We start from the raw sequence: 21,339 nt of genomic DNA on the forward strand, positions 1-21,339 counted from the left end.
TTATTATGATGTTGACCATGGTCCAACATGGAATTGTGATAAGGATTGTCTCAATATGAAAATCAATGATGGTCCATCATGTTTATTTTAATGTTTATAATATTTGTCTTAGGGTTCATATATGTTGGGTTTATAATATTAGTCCCTTGGGTTTAATATTATTCCCTTGGGTTCATAATCCCTTGGGGTTTTGGTATCAATCCCTTCATTTTATTATTTCTTTGTGTTTCTCATATTAATTCCTTGGGTTTATTATTCCCTTAGCTTTATAATATCGATCACGATAAACCATTGTCAATCATAGCCAACCATGGTCAACCATGCTTGAATGTCACATTGTGACAAGGATTGTCTCACCATGAAATTAAATGATGTTTATTTTAGAGTTTGTAATATTTATATTTGGGTTTACGAATGTTGGGTTTATAATATTAGTCCCTTGGGTTTAATATTATTCCCTTGGGTTCATAATCCCTTGCGGTTTTAGTATTAATCCCTTGGGTTTATTATTCATTTGGGTTTATAATACCAATCCCTTGGGTTTATTATTACCTCATGTTTATAATATCAATAATTGTCAACCATTGTTGAATGTCACATTGTCACAAGGACTGTCTCACCATGAATAAATTATGTTTATTTTAGTCTTTGTAATATTTATATTTGGGTTTACAAATGTTGGGTTTATAATATTAATCCCTTGGGCTTAATATTATTCCCTTAGGTTCATAATCCCTTGGGGTTTTAATATTAATCCCTTGGGTTTATTATTCATTTGGGTTTATAATGTAAATAAGTTGGGTTTACTATTCCCTTAGGTTTATAATATCAATCATGGTCAACCATTGTCAATCATAGCCAACCATGGTCAACCATGTTTGAATGTTGCATTGTAACAAGGATTGTCTCACCATCAAAACAAACCATATTCATTTTAGTGTTTGTAGTATTTATTTTTGGGTTTATTAATAGTTGGTTTATAATATTAGTCCCATGTGTTTAATATTATTCCCTTTCGTTCATAATCCCTTGGGGTTTTAGTATTAATCCCTTAGTTTTATTATTCATTTGGGTTTATAATATCAATCCCTTGGGTTTATAATTTATCATTCATGGTCAACCATGGTTGAATCTCACATTGTGAGAAGGATTGTCTCACCATCAAAATAAATCATGTTTATTTTAGTGTTTGTAGTATTTATATTTGGGTTTATAATATTAGTCCCATGGTTGAATGTCGCATTTTGACAAGGATTGTCTCACCATGAAAATAAACCATGTTTATTTTAGTGTTTGTAATATTTATATTTGGGTTTACCATATTAGTCCCATGGTTGAATGTCCCATTTTGACAAATATTGTCTCACCATGAAAATAAATCATGTTTATTTTGGTCTTTTTAATATTTACATTTGGGTTTACAAATTTTGGGTCTATAATATTAGTCCCTTCATTTTAATATTATTCCCTTGGGTTCATAATCCCTTGGGGTTTTAGTATTAATCCCTTGGGTTTATTATTCATTTGGGTTTTAATATCAATCCCTTGTGTTTATTATTCCAACAAGGTTTATAATATCAATCATGGTCAACCTTGGTTGAATGTCACATTGTGACAAGGATTGTCTCACAATGAAAATAAATCATGTTTATTTTAGATTTTGTAATATTTATATTTGGTTTTACGAATGTTGGGTTTATAATATTAGTCCCTTGGGTTTAATATTATTCCCTTGGGTTCATAATCCCTTGGGTTTTAGTATTAATCCCTCGGGTTTATTATTCATTTGGGTTTATAATATCAATCCCTTGGGTTTATTATTCGCTTTGGTTTATATTATCAATCATTGAAAACCATTTTCAATTATAGTCAAACATGGTCAACCATGGTTGAATGTCGCATTGTGACAAGAATTGTCTCACCATCAAAATAAACCATGTTTATTTAGTGTTTGTAGTATTTATATTTGGGTTTACCAATGTTGGGTTTATAATATTAGTCCCATGGTTTAATGTCACATTTTGACAAAGATTGTCTCACCATGAAAAGAAACCATGTTTATTTTAGTGTTTGTAATATTTATATTTCGGTTTACAAATATTGGGTTTATAATATTTGTCCCTTGGGCTTAATATTATTCCCTTGGGGTTTTAGTATTAATCCCTTGGGTTTATTATTCATTTGGGTTTATAATATAAAATCTTTGGGTTTTTTATTCCCTTAGGTTTATAATATAAATCGTGAAACATGGTCAGCCATGTTTGAATGTCGTATTGTGACAAGGATTGTCTCACCATCAAAATAAACTATGTTTATTTTAGTGTTTGTAGTATTGGTATTTGGGTTTACCAATGTTGGGTTTATAATATTAGTCCCATGGGTTTAATATTATTCCCCTGGGTTCATAATCCCTTGGGTTTTAGTATTAATTGTTAGAAAATTATATATTACAGAGCAATGGAACACATAAAATATTGCAGAAATATAAACACAGAAAACGCATAAAACAAGAGAGACACAGATATACGTGGTTCACCCAGTTTGGGCTACATCCATGGAGAAACAACCAGTCCTTCCTTTTATATTATCCAGCAAACTAAAGAGATACAACCTACAGTAGATCCATTGTAACAACCTCTTTGCTCTCAATCTCCTCTCTCTTCCTCACTTACAATACAGATATACATAGACGTAATACAATTCCCTCATATAGTGAGGGGTTGCCTTCTAGGGCAAAAAAAACCCTAAATTACACATAACTTCTACCGCCAGATCATCCGCCTAATCAATGGCCTAGATTGACTAGAAATTACTAGACTTTTACAAGGCAATTTTACATCTATTTTTAGCTTCGGGGGCACTGCCCCCGAACCCCCGCCGAGGGACTGCTGGCCCCCGGACCCACCAGTTGGGGGGGATTTACCCCCCTACATGGAGAGGTGTATAGTCTTCCTGGGGTATACATCCAGCTAAAACCTTTGAATACAGAAGATAATCAGGCTCCACACCCAACAATCTCCCACTTGGATACTGATTATAGCAACTCCACCGCTGCTTCATTTGCTAGACAATGACTCCACTTTGGACCTGGTTGTTTCTCATCTTCTTCATCATACTTGAAGACCAATTGAAACTGAGCAGATTCTCAGTTTCTCCCTGGTTACAACTTTTGTTAACATATCTGTAGGATTCTGGCTAGTGTGTATCTTTTCCATCTTCAACTGTCCATCTTCCAACGTTGACCGTATGAAATGGTACTTGAGCTATATATGTTTAGTCTTGGAATGAAATGCATAGTACTTTGCAAGATGTATGGCACTTTGGCTATCATTGTATAACCTGCCCAACTCATGCTTCTTACCCAATTCATCCAGAAACCTTTGCAACCAAATCATTTCTTTACTAGCCTCTGTAGCAGCAACATACTCTGCTTCTGTTGTTGAAAGTGCAACAACACTTTGGATTTTTGAAACCCAACTGACAATTGTTCCACCTATAGTAAACACATACCCTGTTGTGCTCCTCCTGTTATCTCTATCACCTACCATATCTGCATCAACATATCCCTGTAGAGCAATGTTTGAACCACCAAACCATGATGCTTGATTTGTGGTACCTCTCAAATACCTGAGAATCCACTTCACTGCCATCCAATGTTCTTTTCCTAGATTGTTCATGTACCTACTTACAACTCCCACTGCATGTGCAATATCAGGCCTTGTGCAGACCATTGCATACATTAAGCTTCCAACTACTGATGCATATGGATCTTTAGACATATAAGCCATTTCTTCTTGAGTCTTGGGACACGCCTCCTTACTTAATTTGAAATGGCTAGCCAAAGGTATACTAATTGGTTTTGCATTCTGCATATTAAACCTTTTCAACACCTTTTCTATGTACTCACTTTGAGACAATGTTAATTTGCGATTCTTCCTGTCTTTAGTTATTCTCATACCAAGGATTTGTTTTGCAGCACCCAAATCCTTCATTGCATATGAGTTTGCCAATTTCCTTTTGAGCACATTTATTTCCTTCATGTTAGAACCTGCAACAAGCATGTCATCTACATACAATAACAATATAATATAGCTGCCATCATTTTTCCTTTTGAGATAAACACAATGATCAGAGTGACATCTAGTATAACCTTGTTCAGACATAAACCTATCAAATTTTAGATACCACTGCCTTGGAGCCTGTTTTAAGCCATACAAGCTCTTCTTTAACCTGCACACTAGTTTCTCCTTCCCTTTTACCTCATATCCTTGTGGCTGCTGCATATATATCTCTTCCTCCAAATCCCCATGGAGAAAGGTTGTCTTTACATCTAACTGCTCAAGATGAAAATCTTCAACTACTACTAGACTTAAAATAGTTCTGATTGAAGTCATTTTAGCAATAGGAGAAAATATTTCATCAAAATCAATACCTTTCTTTTGTACGAACCCCTCCACCACAAGTCTAGCTTTGTACCTCTGTTTTCCTCCATCTTCTTCCTTCAACCTGCAAACCCATTTATTCTGCAATGATGTTTTACCTGCAGGCAACCTGACTAAGTCCCAAGTCTGGTTATGTGCTAAGGAGTCCATCTCTTCTTTCATGGCTTGCTCCCACTTCATCCTGGTTTCTACCTGCACTGCTTCTTCATAACATTCTGGTTCACTAGAATTAGTCAACAATACATAATATAATGAAGGAGAGTATCGTTCAGGGGGTCTACTTATCTTGGTAGATCTTCTAACACCACTTTCACGTGTTTTAAGTGCTTATTGTTGTTGTGGTTGTTGTTCTAGCTGTTGATCATTATGATTTTCAGGCACCATCACTTTTCCTGTGATATCGTCAAGCACTGTGTATTCTCTGTTTTCTTTTTCGTATTTCTTTTCCTACAACTAGTTCTTATACAAGACCTTTTCATTGAATATTACATCTCTGCTCTAATGATTTTATGATTTTCATAATCATATAAGCGATAACCAAAATCATTAACACCATATCCAATAAAGGTACATTTCTTTGATTTTTCCTCAAGCTTTATTCTATTTTATTTTTTAATGTGGACAAAGGCTTCACAACCAAAAGTCTTTAAAAATGAGTAGTTTACGTTTTTACCTATCCATGCCTCCTCTGGAATACCACCATCCAAGGAACTTGAAGGTCATCTTTTTATTAGATAAATAACAGTATCTATATCATCTGGCCAAAATTGTAAAGGCAATCTTGCATGCAATCTCATGCACCTTGCATGCTCCATGAATGTCCTGTTCATCCTTTCTGACACACCATTTTCTTGTGGTGTTCCCGGAATTGTCTTCTCTCTGCGAATTCCATTCTCAGAACAGTACCTATCAAACTCTTTGCTACAGTATTCACCTCCATTATCTGATCTGATACACTTCAACCTTTTCCCTGTCTCATTTTCAACCAAAGCTTTCCATTTCTTGAAGGTATCAAATACATCAGATTTATTTTGAATACAATAAATCCAGGTTTTTCTGGTTGCAACATCAATAAAAGTAACATAATAATGAGAGACACCAAGAGATGATACCTGAGCAGGTCCCCATACATCTGTATGCACAAGCTCTAATTTTTTGCTTTTCTTTTCTTTCCTAACTCTAAGGAATCTGACTCTCTTCTATTTTCCATAAACACAATTCTCACAGAATTTTAAATCAACATGCTTCAAACCTGGTAACAAATTTCTTGAGTGAATAATCTGCATCCCCTTCTCACTCATGTGCTCGAGCCTATGATGCCAGAATGCTATATCTTCTCTTGTAGAGGTTAAAGCATTAACAGAATTAGAAATACAATTGCATAAATACAATGTACCAACCTTTTCTCCTTTCGCTATTACCAGGGATCCTTTAGTGACTTTCCATGTTTTATCTATGAAAGTAGTTACAAAACCTTCACCTTCCAAATGCCCTGTTGAAATCAGATTTTTCTTCAGATCTAGAACATGCCTTACCTCCTTCAATAACCATTGATTTCCATTCTATTGTTTTATGAAAACTGTACCCATTCCAACGATTTTACAGGGTTTATCATCACCCAATCGGACCTGTCCAAAATATCCTTGAACATAATCATGAAAATGTTTCTTATCAGGTGTGGCATGGAATGAGGCCCCTGAATCTACCACCCAGGCATCAATAATATTTTCTAGTGAAAGAATCAAAGCATCTTGCAACACATCACCTGTTACATTCGCTTCATGATTGTTTTCTTGTTGTGCGTCTCCTTATTTTCCCTTCTAAGACTTGCAGTCTTTCTTTAGGTGTCATTTCTTCCCGCATTTCCAGCACACTATCCCCGATCTGGAGTTGGATTTGTCTTTTCTTGGCTTACTGCGATATCCAGAGCTCTTTCCTCTTTCCATTTTTCCCCCCCTAGTCTCTGCAGTCAAAGCATTACCCGATGTCTCATCGGAGCTTTTCCGTCGCATTTCCTCACTAAGGATTGCACCAACAACATCATTAAACTTTAAAGTACTCGTTTCAGAGATAGAGTTACTAACGACCATAACTAATCCATTCCAACTTTCTGGCAATGAGCACAGAAATAACAGAGCCCTAACTTCATCATCAAAATTTACCCCTACAAAACTTAACTGACTTGTAACTATATTAAAATCATTTAAATGATCTGCAATAGATCCACCTTCTAACATCTTCATATTAAATAAACGCTTCATAAGAAATACCTTATTTGAGGCCAAGGCTTTTTCATATAGTTTGGCCAATGCCAACATTAAACCCTGTGTTGTCATTTCCTTTGAAATATTAAACGCTACTGATGCCACTAGGCACAACCATATTGTTCCAAGTGCCTTTCTATTGAGAATATCCCATTCTGTGCCTGTCATACTCATTGGCTTCTTTGTCTTTCCACTCAATGGTAGGTACATATCTCTTTGATGCAGATAATCTTCCATAGCTAGTAGTTTTGGCTATTCAATTTTTCGACCCTAAACCTACCATCTTCCGCCATTTCTCCCACTCGAACCAGGAACCCTTCTCTCCTGCGAGTTTGTCAGCCAAATATATGTTCGGCTCTGATATTAGTTGTTAGAAAATTATATATTATGGAGCAATGGAACACATAAAATATTGCAGAAATATAAACACAGAAAATGCATAAAACAAGAGAGACACAGATATACGTGGTTCACCCAGTTTGGGCTACATCCACGGAGAAACAACCAGTCCTTCCTTTTATATTATCTAGCAAACTGAAGAGATACAACCCCTAGTAGATCTGCTGTAACACCCTCTTTTCTCTCAATCTCCTCTCTCTTCCTCACTCAGAATACAAATATACATAGACGCAATACAATTCCCTCATATATAGTGAGGGGTTGCCTTCTAGGGAAAAAACCCCTAAATGAAACATAACTTCTACCGTCAGATCATCCTCCTAATGAACGACCCAGATTGACTAGAAATTACTAGATTTTTACAAGGCAATTTTACATCTATTTTTAGCTTGGGGGGCGCTGCCCCCGAACCCCCCTGCATGGAGGGGTGTACAGTCTTCCTGGGGTATACATTCAGCTGAAACCTTTGAATACAGAAAATAATCAGGCTCCACACCCAACATTAATCCCTTGGGTTTAATATTCATTTGCGTTTATAATATCAATCCCTTGTGTTTATTATTCCCTTTGGTTTATAATATCAATCATGGTAAACCATTGTCAATCATAGCCAAACATCGTCAACTATGGTTGAATGTCGCATTGTGACAAGAATTGTCTCACTGTCAAAATAAACCATGTTTATTTTAGTATTTGTAGCATTTATATTTGTGTTTACCAAAGTTGGGTTTATAATATTAGTCCCTTGGTTGAATGTCGCATTTTGACAAAGACTGTCATGAAATAAACCATGTTTATTTTAGTATTTGTAATATTTATATTTGGGTTTACGAATGTTGGGTTTATAATATTAGTCCCTTGGGCTTAATATTATTCCCTTGGGTTCATAGTCCCTTGGGGTTTTAGTATTAATCCCTTAGGTTTATTATTCTCTTAGGTTTATGATATAAATTGTAGCCAAACATGGTCAACCATCTTTGAATGTCGCATTGTGACAAGGATTGTCTCACCTTCAAAATAAACTATGTTTATTTTAGTGTTTGTAGTATTGATATTTGGGCTTACCAATGTTATATTAGTCCCATGGGTTTAATATTATTCCCTTTAGTTCATAATCCCTTGGGGTTTTAGTAATAATCCCTTCGTTTTATTATTCCTTTGGGTTTAGAATATCAATCATGGTCAACCATTGTCAATCATAGAAAACTATGGTCAACCATGTTTGAATGTCGCATTGTGACAATGATTGTCTCACCATCAAAATAAACCATGTTTATTTTAGTGTTTGTAGTGTTTAAATTTGGGCTTAACAATGTTGGGTTTATAATATCAATCCCATGGGTTTAATATTATTCCCTTAGATTCATAATCCCTTGGGGTTTTAGTATTAATCCCTTAGTTTTATTATTCCTTGGGGTTTATAATATCAATCCCTTGGGTTTATTATTCCCTTAGATTTATAATATTGGTCATGGTCAACCATTTTCAATCATAGACAACCATGGTCAATGATGGTTGAATGTCATATTGTGACAAGGATTGTCTCACCATGAAAATAAACCATGTTTATTTTAGTCTTTCTAATATTTATATTAGGGTTTACCAATGTTGGGTTTATAATATTAGTCCCTTGGGTTTATAATATCAATCATGGTCATCTTTATTAATCTCTTGTGTTTGTAATATCAATTCCTTGTGCTTCTTGATCCATTAGGTTTTTAATATTTATCCGTTGGGTTCACTAATTCCTTATGTTTATAATATTAAATAGTTGGGTTTATTAATTCTTTGGGTTTATAATATTAGTCTCTTTTGTTTAACAGTATTCCCATTGGTTCATAATCTCTTGGGAATTTAGTATTAATCCCTTGGGTAATAATAAACAAAAGGGACTAATATTATAAACCCAATGTATACAAACCCTAAGATAAATATTAAAAATACTAAAGCCTATTAATAATAATAATAATGATGATGATGATGATGATTATTATTATTATTATTATGAGTTTATATTATTATAATAATATTAATATAATAATCATAAATATATAAACATAGTTGTTATTATTTATATAGTTCTTAATTATCATAAATAGTTGGTCTTTAATATTATTATTAATAATATATTATAATTATATTATTATTATAATAATATAATGATAACATTATAATCTATTATTATTATTATTATTATTATTATTATTATTATAAATAATCTAGTCATTAATATTTATATAGTTATTAATAATCCTAAATAGTCGGTGTTCAAAAAAATACCCATAATAATTATTAATGAATGTGGTTGATATAAGCCTATCAGCCTATATCAACTACATTGGAGAATGTGGTTGTATATATGTTTCATATACACCTAGTTGTGTTTATCAATCACATTGGTAAATGTGGTTGTGCTAGTTCATAAATGATTAAACTATAACTATAATGCTAGAGTTAAAGAAAGTGGATAAATGTTGTAAAGCACAACCAAATGATCTCATAACATAAATTAGTGCATCACAATATTTATGCCTTCAAGACTTCCAAATCTGTTCTACACAGAGAAGTAAGACCTATGGGTAGGGCACAAATAAGTAAGACCTAAGATCTCCTATGGGGGGCATCTCGGTCCTTTCCAGTTCATCAATATATCTAGGCGAGGAGGAAAGAGAAGACAGGATATAACTATGAATGGGTACAAGAAGCCCTGTAAAAGCCATAAGCAAAGCAGAAGGACAAGCATGATAAGCACCAAAATACATAACTTCCAAAATTGCAAGTCAAAGAAACAATTTAGGTGGTTGAACATGAAGATGAAATCCATCTATCATGGGCATTTTAAGATTCTGGAGAAGAACAACGAGAGAAACTTTTGCATAAATTTACCTCCATAAATGGGCATATAATTTGGACTACTTGAACATATTTGAGGCATTTTTTTGGGAAGAACCTAGTGAGAGAGGCTTGATCCTTAATGTAGAAAAACCTATACCAAAATCAACAGGTAGTATTGCAACAATATCAAGTGTTGTACATGAAGACCAAATCTACCCAATAAGGTGAGATGGAGTTGTTTGTGAACTATAGAAAAGAGAGAATTTCCCCAATTTAAAAGTTGATGGGTATTGTTAGCCCTCTAGCAGTGGGGTACATAGACTTTTTTCACCAATGGTCTTTCTCTCGCAATCTATTTAAGGCTATCCTCCATCCCTACATTGTATTGCAATAATGTCGTCTGATCTTCTTTACCTTTCGGTAACTTGTTGATGATTATAAAGGTATGACAAAGGCTTGCTCTTCAATGAATTTTATGGTTGCCTATGATCCAATGATTAGAGAAAGCATGCCTAGAATCCAACAGAAATTTATCAATGCATTACACAATCTAGATATCTCTAGAAATCGCAGTGTAGGACTTTGTATAAGAAAGCGAGCCCCTCATGAAATTCAGATTGGACTAGAAGTATATAATGTGGGAAATATATTAATAAAGGGTGCTCATGTGATGCAAAAGTACCAGGGCATCAAAACGATTCATTCAAGTTTTTCACTTACAACAAAGATATGTAAAGCTAACATCATAATTTTTTAGATTTTTCATTGTTCAATCGATAACTGATAACCACTTGCCTTTTCAAGTTAAAGATCGACTTAGAAATGGGAAACACATAAAATTAAAACAACCATATATGAAATACCTAAACAGAAAATACCTAGAAGATTAATAACATACGATTGCAATCGACTATCAAAATATGGCCTATGTTTAATACCTATGGCGTCTATGGATAGACAATTAATATCATACGATTGCCAACAACTATCCAAGTGTGTGGCCTCTGTCTAATATCTATGTCAGAACTAGGGTTCCATATTATTTATTTTCCTTAAAATCCATGAGAATGGTACTGAAACATGCTTTAAAACACCTTAACTACTAGACAATTAATAGTATGTGATTTCCAACAACTATCCAAGTGTGGCCTCTATCTAATATCTATGTCAGAACGAGTATAATGTGCTTTTTATTTTCCTTAAAATCCATGAGAATGGTAATCAAACATGTTTTTAACACACCTTAATTGTTAGTTTGATGTACTTTTGATATCTTCATTGACCCTAGTCTATAATAGACAGATCATGTTCCAAACTCAACACCCCTGTCTATAATAAACATATCATGTTCCAGATTCAGCGTGGAATTTATAAAAATGACATTGATAGTCACAGTAAAAAAATGAGTAGCGGATTTAATGTAAAGCATTGGGTCACAATTGGCATAGAATCTACCTCAATGGCCAAGTAGCAGATTTAATGTAAAGCATTGGGTCACAATTGGCATAAAATCTACCTCAATGGCCTCGATTAAGTGTTCAGTTGCATCTTCTCGCTGAGAATATATATGTACAAGATTACCCATAAATGAGGAACTCAATGAGAATTTAAGCATCTCAAGGACATTATATGAAATATAGAGACTTTGGAGATATCAGATTTGCAAGTCTACATTTTCAAAAAAATGAAGCAACCAATCTATACTGTAACTTGTAAGTAAATATGTAATATAGAGACTCAAGAGGTATCAGATTTGTAAGTCTGCATTTGCAAAAAAGTGAAGCAACCAATCTACACTGTAACTTGCAAGTAAGGAAACACTCATCCCTTTACAAACTCTTCCTTTTTCAAATTAGGGGGCATTCCATAAAAAACATAGGTGACGTGCAAAAAAAACCACAAATATTGCTACCATTTAATATCAAGAGCATCAAATTTCAAAGCAAATAGTAAAAATATTGATTACAAATGAAACAGTTTTCAGTTTGTCTTTCCTAGATAGAAGACCAATGTACATCCCTACAGGCTACGAAAATGGATTTCTGACTTACACGGGCTTAATCCCAGATTCTAATAATGTAATTGTCACAGTGAACATAACCTGCAAATGGCTACACAAACAATACAATTTCAAAGGTGTTATTTAATTGGTTCCCATTTTATGATGATACTAATTTTTAATCCTCGTAGTCAGTCACATTTCAAAGCCTTGTTTCTAGCATTTGTTTAATATTACATGAAAGCAAAAAATAAGTAATAGCTACCTTGTAACTTTTCCATCTTCATTTGTGAGCATTTCATTACCAAATCTACCCACAACAATCTGCAAACATTAAATTCCACAATGTGAATGATAAAATCAATATACCAAATCATGCATGACACCTAGCTACAACATGATGCAACAAGTCAATCTGCTTGCTATTAAAACATTGAATTGCACCCATTTTATAAGCGCTAACGGAAGATGGTTGGGAGGGTCCAAAGGTGTTCTAATTATTATGTCAAGTCCCACTCGATACTTTCAAATGCGCGCTTGTCGTGCAAATAAGTACAAACACCATTCTTTTTCTCTATATACAAGTTCATTCCAAAAAAACGAATTGCATGCATCTGCCGTTAAAATCTTGCCCATAAAATGAGTTTTTCTCAAAAATTAAACCCTCAGGGTTTTCTTTAAAAGAAAAACATTTTAGGATGGATAAACATTTAATCAAGTCCAAGCAATTTTAAAAAAATATTTGTTATTACAATGCTATCACAATGCCTCACTGCAAATAACATAATAAAATCCCTAGAAAGCAACAACAAAAAATTAAAACATCAAAAGTGGTTTTGCCTTTCGAATTACTTACAATATGCCAAAGATTCATCCTCGGTTCCTTTGCTTCCTTCACTAATAAAACCAACTAAAACATGGAAATGAAACAACCAAAAAATGTTACAGGGAGAAATAATAACAATATCGACTTACAGGGAGAAATTATAACAATGACTCTCATGGGAGATAGCAGTAGTATGGATTATTAGGAAGAAACCAGGAGAAACCAAGCTAAGATTAAGTAGAGCTTACCGAGGTTCATAAGTGATCTAAAAATGAGGTCTTAAAACAATATTAAGGTATTACAGACTCATGTGCAGGAATGACTATATTACTTAGTGCAACAAATCGAAAAGATTGCGAATAATATAGACAATGAGCAGTTAGAAAAACATAACAGGCACACACATCAACACAACAAATAATCAAGGAGCAGGGAAAATTTTAAGAACCCCCCCTAAATTTATATATATAATAAATGGGCGAATCTCCATGGTATATAGGAAAAATGGAAGGCGATTTTATCAATAATATAATATGTATATATAATTTTTTGGCGAATCTCTCACCAGGCATGGCGAATATTTTACTCAATTATAAAATCTTGTGTTTATTGAATACACAAATGAAATCACTGCATTTCTTTAAAATATCTTTTGAAATCAAAATTACCGAAATTACATATCGATAACCTAGTGGGTGTAGGATAAAATTCACCCATGTCATTCACAGAAAGCATGAGAAAAAACCTAATACTATATATAAAACCAAGAAAATTTCAAATTCATCACTTCTAGGGACCTCGTAACCACCCTGCCAATACACAAGTATGTCCCTATTTGCAGTTAGAAAAATTACCCAAATTACAATCTGCTTACTCGAGCATATGTTGGAAAGTTATAGAAGGATGACTAGTGCAATCAATCCATTCCTTTTAACCCTATATTTGTTTCAGTTTAAAAGAAGTATACAAATATACTTGTCCAATGTCTATGCTTTAACCATTCACCTTAAGATGTTTTTACAATATAATTTCCTAAGTCTATTTAATATCTTCATTATCATAAAAACCAGCCTATATCCATCTTAACTCCACATCTACCACTCTTAGGGGGATGAAATCTATTTATCCCTCTGAGCACTTGGTAGACCCAGAATTAAGATGGATCTAAGATTATAGAATTTCCCCTTTAAATAGTCTATGCTCACATGAATACCATGGTATTACCATGGGTCAATATCATGGGTTATCATAAACCTGGAGCTTAAAAATTACTATTAGTAATTTATAAAAATTAATAAAATTAATAGTTGATTTTTATTTTAACCAAGCCCCGAGAGGGATCAAATATTTTTTCACTCTATGCTAGTTTGCATATCACGATATTTGATACCTCTCGGGGGTTAGTAGATCCAGAGTAAAGATGGATCTATGCTGATTTAATTCCCCCATTTAAATAGGCTGCATTCCAGGTGAATACCATGGGTCAATACCATGTGCCATTTTGGTGAATACCATGGGTCAATACAATGTGCCATTTTTATTTTTATTAATAATAATGTTTTTTTGCATGGTATTAATAACAATCTAGTCCATAGTATTTGTCCCATAGTATTTTTCCCATAGGTGTTACCTAAATATAAAGCATTTTTTGAATGTTCGTAAATATAAGGTGATTTATGGAGTAAATATAAAAAATGTTTTATTTGTTTACCATACCTCTCGTTTATTTATATTTTTATTAATTTACCGTACCTCTTTTACAAATATGGTATTTGGCCCATAGGATTCACTTAAATAAAATCTCTTTCTTGAGCCTTCATAAATAGAACGAGGGTTATGGACTAAACATAAAAAGAGGTTTTATTTATTTACCATATGTCTAGTTTATTTATATTTTTATTTATTTACCATACCTTTTGAGTAAGTATAAAAAGGCGTTTTGTTTATTTACCCTACCTCCACTTTACTTATATTTTTATTTGTTTACACCCTTGCATGTATATAAGGTGACTTATGGAGTAAATATAAAAAAATCTTTTATTTATTTACCATACCTCTCATTTATTTATATTTTTATTAATTTACCATACATCTTTTATAAATATGGTATTTGGGCCTTTGGCCCATAGGATTCACTTAAATAAAACCTATTCTTGAAAATGGGCGAATGGATTCACTTAAATAAAGCCTATTCTTGAAAATGGGCGAATGGAAGGTTGTAACTCCTAATTTCAAGGGCTAAATTTACCTTTTTTACCCTCTCCCTTAAAATAAGGTGGGCTATTTGAGGTGATTTGTAAAAATGTACTATGATACAAAATATTCGCCCATTAAAAATTTAGAACCCCTTAATTTCGCCAAAGGGTGAACATTCGCCCCTAAAATTATCCTTGTCAAGGAGTTCACCAAACTTCCTGGCTATGTCTCCTGGTCCAAATTTTAGTGGTGACCTCTCTATTATGTCTTCAAGAGCAGATTATTGCAAGTGTGAGCTCAAATCGAGTCACAACACAACAGTGACAAAAAATAGGGATTTACTTGAAATCCTCAATTGTACAAGAGTACACAGACTCTCCCTCTTGCTCTCTATCTTCTGCTATCTCTCTGTCTCGGCAACTGCCCGCTCTGTCTCTGACATTGAGTGGATTTTAAGCCTATTGGTGCTTGTCTGTTCATCTCCCTCTTTAGGCTCTCTGGCTCTTGGCCTCTATCAGTTCAAATCCCCTCTGAGCATTAAACAATCATTGTAAAATGCCTTCAGGTATGGTGGCCATCTGTTTCTAAACAGAAATGACCACTGGCGTGGTTGAAATCCCCAAAAATTGGATTCTCTGTTTACACAGAGAAATACACTAAAAACATTGAAAAACCCACAAAAACTCTTTCTATCGGACTTCAAAATTCATTGAATCCGCCCTATAACCCTTTCAGATCCACCTTTGGTCGCTATTGCAAGCCCACCGTTGATCTGTGTGATCTCCGATCCAACGGTTAATATTCATTTCGAGTGGCTTATACGCACAGAGATTACCCACCTGAAAAGGCAGTTTTCTCTCTCTGGCGCTAAGCCATGTGTCGGCCAGTGTATGGGATCGGGCGGAGCCCATCCAATACCACTTACCGCCTGAGGCCCGCCCGAAATCCCACTCATTACGGAACTCAAATAATATAAAGCGGTATGTTCCATTTTATCGCTCCGGGCGCATTTCCTATGTATTTCGTTTTTTTAACGAAAATGAAAAAATACATAGAAAAAAGCATTTTTACCAGAATTTAAAATATATTAATTTGCATCCATGAAACCCGTCGGGTCCAGCTATCGCAAGTCTCATATTGTATCGGCCTTGCTCGTTTGTATCGCTTCGATGCAATATATCGCAATCGAATATCGCATAGTCCTCGGGCCATGGTTAGTCCTCCTTGTGATTTTAGCGATGCGATATTGCAAGTAAATCTGGACTATTGATCTGCGCGCTTGATCGACGGTCCTTGTTGACTCGTGTTGATCGCTGTCATGATTTTCATATGGCTGCCTTCAATATCTCTTGCTGGCCTCCGCCAATTGTGATATGCCGATTAGATCTAGACCGTTGATCGATCTGATCTGACGGCTCCTGTGCAGCGTCACTTCCACCTTTGCTTAGCTCTGTTTTCCCCCTTTCTTTCACTGTTTTCCATTGCAATAGTGTTTCCAATAGTTTTTTTTTTTTTTTGTAAGCTTAGGTGGGACCTTCTCATTTTCGAGTTTTTACATGTCCGTTATTCACCCCATTTCCAGGGAGGGTAGCACAAGAATCGAACCCAAGATCCCCGGTTCGGTGAGACTTCATTTCCACGGCCATTGCCACTTGAGCTACCCCATGCGGACGCAATAGTGTTTCCAATAGTTAAGTATATGAAAACTTAGAGGTTTTTAGGATCCATTTTGGATCAATAAGGCCATGTTGCTAACACCTCAACATCCTCTTAGAGCCTTCTGCAAAAGGTAGGTAGAATACATGCAAAGATGTAACATAGAAAAATTTGTAATCATCACATATAAATCACCACTTGCATGACTGTTAACCTGTCTGACTGTGTGTTTTTGACATATTAAATACACAATCTAAGAGAACCTCACATATAAATCACCACTTGTCTAACTATCCTATTTGACTGTGTGTTTTTGGCATATTAAATACACAATCGAAGAGAATCAGAGGAAAAAAAAAGAGAGTAGGTGATTCATGCGATTCCTGGAAGAGAGCATTCACATACTTGTGAATCTTGAAATTAATTCCAAGACAATTTGCAAGACTTGTGAGATCATGTTCATGTATATGAATACAATGTACAAACTGAAAGCCATTCTTTAGATTACAAGTCCTTCCAACTTCAAGGTACAAACTGCAATACATTAGTAAATCATGAATGACTCACTTGGACTGCAAGCAGATGGTTTCCATGCACTATGGCAGATGGCCAACATGCCAAAAACCACACCCACAATTAGAAATAATTTATAAGGTAAAATCAATCCAAAATTTAGACATAGTTTATAATGTAAAATCAATCCAAAATTTAGACAGTTTACAATGTAAAATCAATCCAAAATTCCTTTTCATGAAAAATGCAATAAATGCTAATGAAAAATAAACTAATGTTAATCTAAAATAGAAATATAAATGTACATATGAACTTTGGTTAAAACAAATAATTCTTTGGTTAATGCTAATATGAACTTTGGTTAAAAGAGTTCCTTCAAGCAACTATGCAAAAAAACCTCAAATTTTTACAACGAATATTCTTTCAAAGAATGGTATTTAAAACATACTTTGTATTTATGGAAACTTTGGTTAAGGAAAATATATTCAATGGGCAACCATCAACTAATAGTAAGTCAAACCCTAAGCGAACGCTACAACTAATAGTAATTAAAACGCCAACCGAATGATATATACCTGATGTTAAAAAAAAAAGTATCAAGTGATACTTTTAGTAGGCAGGTATAATAAGATTGAAATGTTAAAAAAATAAGTATGAAGTGATATTTTTTTTAAAGTGGGTATAGTTTGGGTACTAGGGAGGACTCTTAGTATTTTCTCTATTTACGTGTTTTTTTTTTGTAAACTAAGGCAAGATTATATTACTAAAAGAGAATGTACATTCATAAGCAGGACGCCACCCGCCCAGAAGGGAAACCGGGTGGCTCTCGATAGTATATAACAGCCATCCAAAAAAAGTAGATGTTCAGTCTATATAACCATGCTAAAAACCCTTCTATTCGTCCTAAAAACATATTGTACGTAACTTGAAACCAGGCCATCTAATATATCAAAATTACAAAAAGATTCAAAGAAAAACCTCCTGTCGACATCTGCATATTCTACTACTTCATGGCATCAGGCTTGCCCTCAGTTTCTGCTTTAACCTCTATTCCACTTGCTTTAAACAGTTGGACCAGCTTGTCCATCTTCCTATCCTGCATGAGAAGAATCATTTGTATATTCTTCAGTTCTCTTTTAAGGGTGGGCATTCCTTGAGCCAGCTTCACCATTTCAAATGCCACTTGTTCCATAGCCTTAGCGAGTAATCTCTTCATACCCCAGTAGACATGTAATGATTGCTTATAAAGGGACATTCTCCCTCTAGTGTGTCCCAGATCAGGGAGAAAACTCTCCCAATCTTCCATTTCAGGTTCAGATTGTTCCTGCATTGCCTCTTCTTCTAGGTGATCTGTAATTCTCTGAATGTTAGGATTGGTCTCATTAATATAGGCCTCCTCTGCCTCCTGCAACTTCCTCCTCATATCCTTTTTTCCTCTCTTCCTACCTCGGACCCCACTGGCTGAACCTTCCTCATGCGCTGCTCTGTTTGTTCGGCTCCCTCCACTACCTGCAGGCCTCCCTCTGCTCCTGACGCTCCCTCGACCCCGACGACCTCGACTCCTTCCACGCCTGTTACCCTCATCCTCTTCAGATTCTTCCGAATCCTCCTCTGTATCTCCCCTGGCGCCCAATGGAGCAGTACTCCGCTTCCATATCCCAACCTTTCCGCCCGAGGTCGGCCGCTGTTCCTCCTCTGCAAGATAATCCCGTATATCAAATTCTTCCGAATCTTCCGGTATGTCCAGGTAAATGTGGTGCGACGGTTCCTCAGCCACATTCTTACCTTTCGCATCCATACTCACCCCCTGGCTACGCGTTCGTCTACCTTCACCTCTGTTTGGGTTCACTGCCATACTGTTTATTAGCAATTTCGTGAACCTACGAATATACGCTCCCAATTCCGCTATACTATACTCAGACAGAGGAGCCAAGCCTCCCCCCCTCGCTTGACTGTTATACACTCTCAAATTGAGCCTTTGTCTACAGGCATGCAGCAATAAAACCTTTCTCCTTCTACAGGCATGCAAGATTAGAGCACTGCTCCATCTACAGGCATGCAGCATTATAACCCCGCTCGGCCACCTTTCCTCCTTACTGCTTGGGTTCTTCCAAACCTGCTCATTATTACACGTCTCAGGTCTTGGATCGTGATGTGATACGATCCTTGTCCGTCTGACGCCACCGCTCCACCACCTCGGTACCTGACCCTCATTCCTTCTTGGGATGATCATTTCGCTCAAAGCCTTAATATACTCACTCCTCCTGAAATTAATTTGGACGACATTGTTCTTCATACCCTCGGTGCTATCATTAATGATCCTGTCTTTTCCCCTCCAATTCATTATGAGGAGGCAGCTAATCAGTCCTGTCAAGCGTGATCGCCTCATCATTATCTTGTCTTAATATGGATGTTAACTCATTCAACCGTGGATCCTCCTGGAATACTAACCAACTACCATCCATCGCCCTATTCGGCTCTCCACATGCCCAAATGGCTAAGAAATCAGTAGCCCTATTACCTCGCCTCAAAACATGATTGAATGTAATATAGTCAACCGTCTGCATCAGACCTTCTATGTCTTGTATGATCGCAGCTGTCCTCCAGCTTTTCGCCACATGGTCCCAGCTTTTGCCACCCCTCAATTTCTTTAACATTTCGATCACAAGTTGGGAATCACCTTCAATATCAAGGTTTCGATATCCATTTCTTGCTGCAATTCGAAGTCCATGATAGACCCCCCATAACTTTGCTTCATTATTTGACATTTCCCCTCCCCATTCAGCATATGCCCACCTTGAAATCCCTCTACAATCTCGGAAAATACCTCCCCATCCTGCTTTCCCAGGATTGCCCTTTGATGTGCCATCGAAGGACAACTTAATTCGGCTGTCTCCTGGGAAGCGAAAATGATTTGGGCTCTACATGCGATACCTATTACTCCTATCAGTGTTGGGATATAACATTGTATAGTCAATATTCAATTTGGATAGTATTCGCTGCTCGTCCAAGTTTAATTTCCAATCATCTTCACTCCAGGTTTCAGATAAGATCGTCTCTTTGATCGATCGACAGACTTCATCCCAAATTATTGATTCATGGCAGCATCTTTCTCTGAAAATTCTACGATTCCGTTCTTTCCACACCTCCCATATTACAAAACCAACCGCTAGACTCCATATCCTCCTGATAAGTTTACTTTGAAAATGCCCCTTTCCCCATTGTAAAATGGTATTCCTCAGATTGTCGGGATCTCTGTTTGACTGGCCAAAGAGTACCCGAAGTTCTTCCCACAAACTCTGAGTATACATACATCTATTTAATAGGTGTTCCTGGTTCTCAAAGTCCTTGCTACACAAATAACACCGGGATGGACCAATCATTCCTCGTTTCTGCAAATTGTCCCAAGTCAAGATCCTTCCTCTGCACACCAACCATGCAAAAAGTGTTACTTTTGGCCACCATTTACCTTACCAAATCTTTTTCCAATCCACTGGTTCGTCCACCCTTTCCTCCTTCGTAATCCAGTAATAAGCTTCTTTAACTGTGAACATACCTTTCATTGCTTTACCCCATCTAAGGATATCGCTGCCTGCCCGAATCTTAATTTTCCGCGAATCTATTTCTCTGATATACGCTTGCTGAGTTTCCAGACTGCTTCTCGCATCCCATTCGTGCGGTCTTTTCCATATCCTCCACATATCATTCAAGTCTGCTCGTCTCCAATAATCCCTAACGTATTCCATTCTTGCCCGTTGCACTACTGCTTGTAGTTCATGGAAAGTTTGATTTATTTCCAACTGCTCACGCTGTTGCCACCCATCCTCCCAAAACCTCGCTGAACTTCCTTCACGGATTTCCCAAAAAGCAAAGTCCCGAACCAGATCGTTATTCTTTCTTGCTAATTCCCATATTTGCGACCCCCGTGGAGTTTCTGCTACCCGTAGGCGTCCCGCAATTGATCGTGGCACCCCCCTGCACCCATCTCCACCATAACTTCGCCCCTAAAACCTTATTGACTATTTCCAAATCCCTGACACCAAGGCCTCCTTCCTCTTTCCGCCTGATTACATGTTGCCAGGACACCAAAGTCCATTTTTTCTGCTGCTTTGGTCCCCCCCAAAGAAATTTACCCAATATTTCTCTCAATTTAGAAAAAACGCCTTTGGGGGCAGCCATAATTGACAAAGGGTATATAGGAATAGATAG

The sequence above is a fragment of the Pinus tabuliformis genome, chromosome X (genome assembly GCF_031772625.1).
Source record: "Pinus tabuliformis cultivar Carrire ecotype Pingquan chromosome X, CPIR1, whole genome shotgun sequence".
NCBI lineage: Eukaryota > Viridiplantae > Streptophyta > Pinopsida > Pinales > Pinaceae > Pinus > Pinus tabuliformis.